Source organism: Lepus europaeus, chromosome 8, assembly GCF_033115175.1.
Source record: "Lepus europaeus isolate LE1 chromosome 8, mLepTim1.pri, whole genome shotgun sequence".
In the NCBI taxonomy this organism is placed as follows: Eukaryota; Metazoa; Chordata; class Mammalia; order Lagomorpha; family Leporidae; genus Lepus; species Lepus europaeus.
In genome coordinates, this window is record NC_084834.1 from 10,872,497 (window position 1) to 10,881,273 (window position 8,777).

Sequence of the window (8,777 nt, forward strand, 5' to 3'; positions counted from 1 at the left end):
TGTAAAACCAGTTTTCAGTTTGTGTATGTGTATATGTGTGCTTGTGTGAAAACTGTTGACATCTTTACTTAATATAGAGTTGGTCTTCTATGTACAAAGTTGATTGAAAATGAATCTTAACGGAGAATAGAACTGGGAAGGGGAGAGTGAGGGGGACGAGGCATGGGAGTGTGGGTGGGAGGACTGATATAGTGAGAATAACTATACTCCTAAAATTGTACTTATGAAAATTTGTATTCCTTAATAGATACATTTTAAGAATAAAGAAAGAAAGTACTGAAGATTATTGAAAATTTCAGAGTTTGACTGTTTCTAACTGGCTGTGTATGAAAGGGAGCATATATCATAAAAGAGAACATGTAATCTGGAACAATATCAATCTGCCTGGTTTTACTGCAAGTTATAGTAAAATATCAAAAGCAATCTTCAACTGTGAAGTTCTCTATACATATCTGCTGCTAATTCATTCTAAGTAAAAGCAACAGGCATGCCTTCTGCCTTTTCAAAGGAAAATTAAATCACATGCCCCTGATATTCTAAAGCAGTTTATATCTCTAAAGAGAGTATTTCCATTCAACTACCACACTGCCCTCTGTAAAGAACACTAAGATGGACACTACAGCTGAGACTCACCAAGCTCTTAAAACATGGTTTCAGAAGAGGGAACACTAGGCAATTTTCAGCCTATCACATGTAAAACAAGATGACACAGCGATTGGTAAAGAAGTCATTGTAACATGGTCCCCTGTTAGCATGATAATTTACATAATAGGGATACATTGATTCCCACTTAGTAAAATGCTTCCCATCTTATCTAAATTAGTGTTCAAATTTGGAGGCAAGGGGAGAGAAGTGCTAAACAACATGAAATACTGCTGGCAACATCCACAAACATTTCTTAACATCAGACAGGCTTAGATATAACTGGTTGAGTTAGGACCATGTACCAATGGGGCTCTGTGGCCATAATAGGTAAAACCAGTTGGACTGAGCAGAACATAAAACTCTTTCATAAAAAGGACAGCCTCTTTTGAGATCTTTTCAGAGAAAACTCTTTGCCATGAAGCCAAGGAAGTGTCTCCCCTGATAGTACAAAGCCTGCTCTTTTGAGCTCCGTAGCACTAAAGCAAAGAACAAAAGTAGCTTCTCATGAAACCAGCACCAAAGTCAGGAATTACTTCCTCTGTTTTAGGGAAAACAGAACAGAACTCTTCCTGGGACGACCAGCCTGCTTAAAAGATCACAAGTAGTATAGGAAAAGGCTACCTTGCGCTGGGGACTGGCGGATGACTTTCAGAAGCTCTGACATTATTTTCCATTGCTCATAATCTTTGACTCTGTCTACTATTCAACAGAAACTATGAACAAGACTCTGAAGACTGTGGGTTCCGCAGTAGTCAAGATCACCCATCATTGTGATGTCAAGGTTCTAAGGCTCATGCCATAACTGACAAACTCTCAAACTGATATATTGGTTTTCTAGATTTTGGCACCATCATTCAATTCTTCAAAATTAAACTGAGATGATTGTTCCTTTGCACATAGTTGTAAGAAACAGAGATTTCAGCAAGCTTTCCTCCAGTTTGCCCAAGCGGCAATGTATTTCAAAGCTATACTGCAATAGTATTTCTTTGCATAATTTAGTATAATTATATAATATTTTATACAAAAATAATATGTTCAACATTAAAATAAATACATGATTCACCCATTTTCTGCTCTTGTAGCAAAACCCCTTAGGCTAGGTAATGTGTCAAAGAAAGAAGTTTACTTGTCTGATGGTTTTGGAGGTTGAAAATCCAAGAGCATGGGGCCCCATTGACTCAGCCTCTTTTCCTGGCTTACAGACAACCATCTTCACACTGTGTCCTTGCATGGCACAGAAAAAGCAAGAGATAAGGGCTTCAACAGGAGAACTGGGTGGGTGGGGGAAGAACTCTGACCATAGCAGTCTATTTTCATTTCTGTCATTGAACACTGACCTTTCGGCCCTAAATACCAAATGAAGAGATAGTATCGATGTGATGCTGTGTCAATTATAAGGTTATTTTAACATATCACAAACACAAAATTCTTTTATTCAATTTTCCCCCCTAAGTGTTTAAATGGGTGATCTCTCACATCACACATAAGGGTGTTAACTGTGAAATGAACAACAGGAGTCACTGAGCATTAACTTCCCATGCAGGACCTCTGTCCTCAAATTCTTGGATGATGAGAGTTAATAGGAAAACTTGTTTGCAAAGATTTACTTCATTTTAATGTATTCAGTGGAGGATGTTATCTATGTCTCATAAGCTATAGTAATGTCTAAGTGCTCACAAAGGATGCTCTATTCTTGGGTTCTTCAAAGTTGATTTTCTCAAATATATATATACATACATACATACCTATATAAATTAAACCTCAAAACAAGTAAATGGGTGATGAACTATCTACACAGGAAAGAAGGTTTTGTAGCAACACTGGCAGGAGGGCTGCAACCAAACTATGTACTTTTTGAACCCCCTCTTCAGCATTCGCCATGTATAGGGTGCTGGTAAAAGGAGTTATGCTAGAAGAGTCTCAGTGTCTCCACCTGCACAACAGAGGTGATACTGCACCTCAAAGGATTGCCACAACTATAAAATGGGGTAACAGCATAGAAAATTTAGCAAGCTAACTCACATAATAATTCTTGCTTAACACCAAGGATGCTTAGAAAAGACAGGGAGACATTATTTTCCAAAATAGTGAACACTATCATGGATGTTTGTCCATGGCCAAAGAGAAAGGAGGGAGAATATGTCACGCAATCAAATCCATTGAGCAACTACAAAACGTCAAGCTTCTTGCAAGGTAGTTTATACATAGCATCCCCTTGCCTCAACATCAGCTTCTGAGGTAAAAATTATTAATTCCATTTGACAGGTGGAGAAACTGAAGCTCAGTGAAGTTGTGTGACTGGGGGCCAGATACCTAACAGTTGGTAAAGTGAGAACTGTCTAATTCCTAAACCACACAGTGTTTCCATAGCTAAGCAGTGCCCCCCACCCCCAAGACAAGGGGAAAATATCCTTGGTATTATATACATATGTATGTATATGTATTTCACAGAATCATCTTCCTGGCATGTACCCGGGGCCTCGGTCTCTTCTGCAGCTGGATTTGGTGAGCCCTCACACCCATTCATCCTTCACCCTCACAGGGCTGCTTCTGGACCCCTCAGCCTCTGTGGGCAGCTTGTTGATAACTCTCAGGAAGCCAGTTTGTATTAGTGCCCAGATATGCTTTTAGTTGCCTGTTAACTTAGGCAGCCAGCCACACCTTGGCATCAGACAGCCTGGGAATAGCAGTCAATACCAAGAAAAGGTTATAATCAATGACTCTCCAGATGTCTACTTGTGCTGGCAGTTATGAGCCCTTGGGAGAACCCTTACACTCCCCATATGTTCTGGTCTCCCTCCTGGATCCCTGTAATGATCCTTTCTCATGTTGGTCCTCTGAACACCCTCATTTTTGCCTCCACCAAGGGAAACATCCTCAGTAGCTGATATCAAGCACCTGCTCCAGTGTTCTTTGCTGCCCTCTGCTGGCAAGAATAGGAAGTCCTATTTTACCTCTCAGGACCTTGGCACAAGGCAGGTACTTCATTGAGATGAGTGAATTCTGGAACACCAAATTGGAAGTGCTGTCACAAAACTAAGTTCATAAAATGAACAATATTTGAGAACATTTTTGAACAAATCAAAACCATTGTAAAATATCTAAGTGCACCCTGAAATGCTGCTTCTAGCTGCATGTCTCCTCTCTCTTTTCATTCAAGGCAGAGTTCCAACATCACAGTGGAAAATCAGGCTCCCAATATTAATCACCATTCCCACAGTTTATAGAAATGAGCAAAAGAAATCACAAAATGGAGGATAAAGCATGTCCTACTCAGCCTTCCTAAAGAAATGAATAATGGTGATGATAATATACACATTAAATCAGATCTCCTAGTTCCCATGTCTGTCTCTCAAGTCGATTGAAACAGAGTAGAGGGGGATAGGATAATATGTTAAACACAAATTAAACACACAATTGGGCTACAAAAAATGCATAAAGGAATGAGAGAAGAAATCATGATGGAAGAAATGTAGCGATGCTATGACTATAATACCCTGGGCTCATAAACTACTCAAGGCAACGTCTCATGAAAAAGATTTTTTCAGAATACTGCCTATTGAAACAGTGCTGAGGGATCAGGGTGTTAGTTACTCCATTCCTTATGTCCATAGAGTAGACTGGCAATTGGATACACAAGTATTGTCACTTCTCCAACACATAGCATTCTATTCTTCTTGCAGCTAAGCTTGTGTGCTGATGCAGGGGACCCTCTCCTGTCACCTCACCTCTGGGAGGCAAGGGCAGATGGTAAAATAATAGGGTCTTTGGAATTGGGACTGGAAATAGGTTATGGATGTTTGAGTTTTGGCAAGCTACTTAATATTTCCGCACCTCAGTTCTTATATCTGTAAAAAGAAGACAATGACTTTCAAAGTGTTGTGATGAAGTGTGAGATAAAGCATGGAATAGGATAATTCAATCCCTGATGCCTGCCTGACCCACAAATAGCACTCCAGAAACCCTGGAAGTATTCTCTCAGTGTCTAGATAGGGTTTCTCTGTCACTCTGCTGGATGGTTCCCCCTCTGGGGCTCTCTGGGTATCAGAAGAGCTGCTTTATCACAGAGAAATACACACCTACCTCTTGGCTTCCAGCAAGTATATCCAATATGTAGACAGTTTTCAAGGGTGTTTGAGATAGTATTCTTGCATGGACTTAGATTAGGGGTTGTCCAGTTTATACTTGCAGGGTTTTGGGTACACAGATAATATTCCAAGACAACATAGATTCAGAATGGGTGTTTGGCTCAGCAGTTAAGATGCCAGCATCATCTACCACAGTGCCAGTATCAAGTCCCAGATCAACTGCCCATTCCACCTTACTACATATACTCCTTCTAGGAGGTAGGACTGCTGGCTCAAGAGCCTGGATCCCTGCCACCAATGTGGGAGACCTGAGCTGAGTTCTTTAAACCTGGCATCAGCCTGATCTACCCCCTCACTACTCCAGGAACTTGAGCAAAGAACCAGCAAATGGAAGGACTCTACTTGTTACCCTCTCTGTCTTTCAAACACAGAACATGAATGACAATTGAAAAAAAGATTTTGAGCTGGTTAAGTCCCTTTGTGGAAACAAGTTGCATAGCAAAGGGCACAAATAAACATAGATAAAAATGTATTTCATACAAATAACTGAAAATACATCGTGTTTCTCTTACTTAAAAACAGATCCAATGATAGAGGACAAAAATAGGTAACATGGTAACAAAAGTTGACTTGGGTTATCAGAAGGTCAACTCATTTTCCTACCTAGATGTTTTATTATGATCTTATTGCTAGGTCACAAGGTTTTGGCCAGACTGGAACACAATTGTCAACACTCATAGATATAAGGTAGCTTTTCTATGTACACTTTAAAAATAGGCACCAGCAAATACTGCTGGCTTTCAATCATGCAGAATGGAAGGATCCCTACTGTTCCAATTTTACAAAATGTAAATAAAAAATTTGAAAGAGAGAGAACAGTATCCATTCTACAGTTGTTCCAACATAAATGCTTATTATGGTGATAGTGAACAAAATTACTTGAGATACAATTTCACATATTTCACAGATTATTTACAAGTAATACAAAACAGAATTCCTCAAATTCCTCAAGGACTCTCTTGATCCGATGTTCATTTGAATACTTTTCTGATAGAAAATTCAGTTTCACACCAGTCACAGATCTTACCTGATGGATTCTTTAAGCAAAGAAAGATTCAGATAAAGGCTTCTGTCTTCTGTTTCCTTCCATTCTGTAGTCAATCATCTAACAGTGGAATACCTGAGGAAAGTGTAAATAGAAATCACACAATCAGACATGGGTAAATTTGGAAAGCATGTGAAGGGAATCTCCTGTGTCCTGGATACTCAATTGCTAAAAGGATGCAAAAGGTGAAAAGAAAATGGTTCAGAAACACTTTATTGGATGTGCTTGTTGGGAAGCCACAGGATGAACTTCCTTCACTGGGGAATGAAGGAAGGGACCAGGTAAATGTCAAACTACAGCACAATTGGGATCCCATTGAGCCCACAGTTCAGCTTCCTCAGGAATGCATGACATTAAATGAAATTACTCAAACAAAGAACCTAGAAACAACAAAGCATGTGTCTTTTTACTCAGTGCGTTAATATTCTTGAATTGAGAAATCCCCCATGTGAACTTCCTACTAGAAAAGCTGAATATCACAGTCTTAACGAGCTTGAAGAAATTCATCTTAATTTAAACCTGACAGCATTAGTCACACCTTGTTGGGAATTTAGGAGTTACAGTGTAGCATTCTACCACCATTCTGTCCTTTCATACACAAGACATGGGGAAAATATTCAACACTACAATTGAAATGAAATTGCAAATGAAAGCAGAAGTGAAAAATGTCTCCTGAGAATATGTACCCTATGATGCTAATGGTCTCTGAGCCTATATTTTAAAACAGGGTCGTGATAAGGAACAGAAGCAGCTTCACTGCATTCTAATTGTAAAGGCAGCTTCTGTTCAGCATGCATGTTTATATAGTGAGAAAATGATTAACAAGACAGGTATGGAACCCTTGTTCTACTATGAGCCTTTTTATACACTCTAAGCGAAATACTACATTTTTAAAAGCCTTCCTGCCCAAGTTTTCAGATCAAAATTCTCCCAGATAATACCTCAAAGAAATGGCAAGCTGTGGTTTAGAAAAATATGGAATTGACATAAATTTGGAGAAATCTCCAACGTGAGATGGTATGGATGAAAACAAATAATGATATTTTTCAAGAGAGCTTAAACTTGAAAGAAATCAACAACTCTCTGAGCTAGGGGAGTCTTGAATAGTGGTGCCCAAGAGTAAATTGTGATCTGTTACAAGGCTGGCAAATGACAACTACTGGGTCAAAAACAGGTCAAATACTTAACGTTACCCATGCTCATTCACTCACACAATATTGTCTCTGACAGTTTCAGGCTACAAGGTAAAGTTTCAGGCTACTCAAGTAAAGTGAAAGATAACTGAACATGTAAAGATTCTTTTTCTTGTCAGTCCTCCCCCCAAAATAGTATAACTATTTACACTGTACTAGATATAATAATGTCATCCAGGGTTGGTCTAGAGTATGCAGGAATATATGAGCAGATGAAATGGAAGTAATATACCATTATATGTAAGGAATGTGAATATCTTTGGAATTTAGTATCCACAGGTGAGTGGAACCGATCCTCAAGGACCAGAGAGACAACTGTACTCTCTGGCTTGGCCATGAGACATGGCAAATATGGAAACGTTGGTGAAAGGTAGTGTGAATGATTCTGAGTTAATCTTAAGAGTCCAGAGTAGCCACTAGCCCTCCAATGGCAGAATGAGACCTGTGAAATAGACCCACTCTAGCTGTCTACAAATTTGCATGAGAAACAAAATACTCATTGAGCCAGCCTGGTGCCACAGTGGGTTAAGCCACCACTTGTGATGCCCAAGTCAAAATGGTGGTACAAGTCCCAGCTGCTCTGCTTCCAATCCAGCTCCCTGCAAACGTACCTGTGAGACTGATGGATCACGCCTCAAGCTCTTGGGCTCACTGCTACCCATGTGGGAGACCCGGGGGTAGATCCATGATCCCTTTTTTCAGCCTGGCCCAGACCTAGCTGTGGCAGGCATTTGGAGGAGTGAACAGATTTTTGATATCTCTATCTACCTACCTCTCTTTCTCTATCCCCTCCCTGTGTGCATGTATGTGTGTGTATGCGTATGTGCATCACTCGGACTTTCAAAAAGTAAACAGATAGAACAAAAAATACTTACTGTTGATATTCTCTGTTTGAATGCAGCAAAATCCAAATTTCATGGGTGAGTATACTCTGCTTAAGCTTTCCCATGGAGGCTGGCTTCTCAGACTGACAACACTAGGAAAAGGATCTCACTCAAAGTTCAGGTATGGTTTAAGTCTCAACTACTGATGTTGATGGGCTCAACTGCAACAGGTTTTCATTCCTCTACCTATGATAAGAAAAACTGAGTGATAGCTAATCCAGACCAGCGGCCCACCGCACTCTTAGAATGCTGCATTTTCTGTGTAGAGCAATGTGTGGATGTCAGCCGTGACTCCTCAGCATTTGGTTTCAATGTCTTCTACATAAGGTAAGCCTCCCAGCACAGGAGGTTGAGACAAGCTTGCTTGATGTTGCAGTGGATGAGTCCACCACCACTTGTGATGCCACACTCCATATTGGAATGCTGATTTGAGATCCAGCTGCCCTTCTATCTAGCTCCTTATTAGAGAACCTAGAAAACCGATGGATTATGGTCCAAGGACTCGGGCCCCTTGCTACTTATGTGGGAAGCCCTGCTGTAGTTCTAGGATCTTGATCTGACTTGGTCCAGTACTGTCTATTGTAGATATTTGGGTAGTGAACCACTGGTTTTGAGGTATACACATTCTCTCTCTCTCTCTCTCTCTCTCTCCCCCCCCATCCCTCTCTCTCCTTCTGTCCTTAGTCACTCTAAATTTCAACTACATAAATAAAATAGGACATTAAAAACCCCACAAGAGTGTACAGCAACACATAGATGATATAAAGCTCTAAGAATTTGTGCTAAAGATGCTAGCTGACAGGGAATGAAGAAAATGCATGTCAACCTTTAAAAATGTCATTTCACAGAATGCCTAGTGAAA

The 8,777-nt window shown here is 40.1% G+C and overlaps 1 protein-coding gene across 1 annotated transcript in view; it reads right to left on the reverse strand.

The window, feature by feature from the left end:
- Nucleotides 1–8,275, reverse strand: part of LOC133765202 (rho GTPase-activating protein 20-like) — a 47,005-nt gene extending 38,730 nt beyond the window's left edge. Inside the window, exons 1-2 of the mRNA XM_062198868.1 lie at nt 7,907–8,275; nt 5,821–5,913 (exon numbers count right to left, since the gene is read on the reverse strand). The gene's annotated coding sequence lies outside the window, so the exon portion shown is untranslated. The remainder of the gene's footprint in view (nt 1–5,820; nt 5,914–7,906) is intronic.
- Between the last annotated feature and the right edge of the window lie 502 nt (nt 8,276–8,777).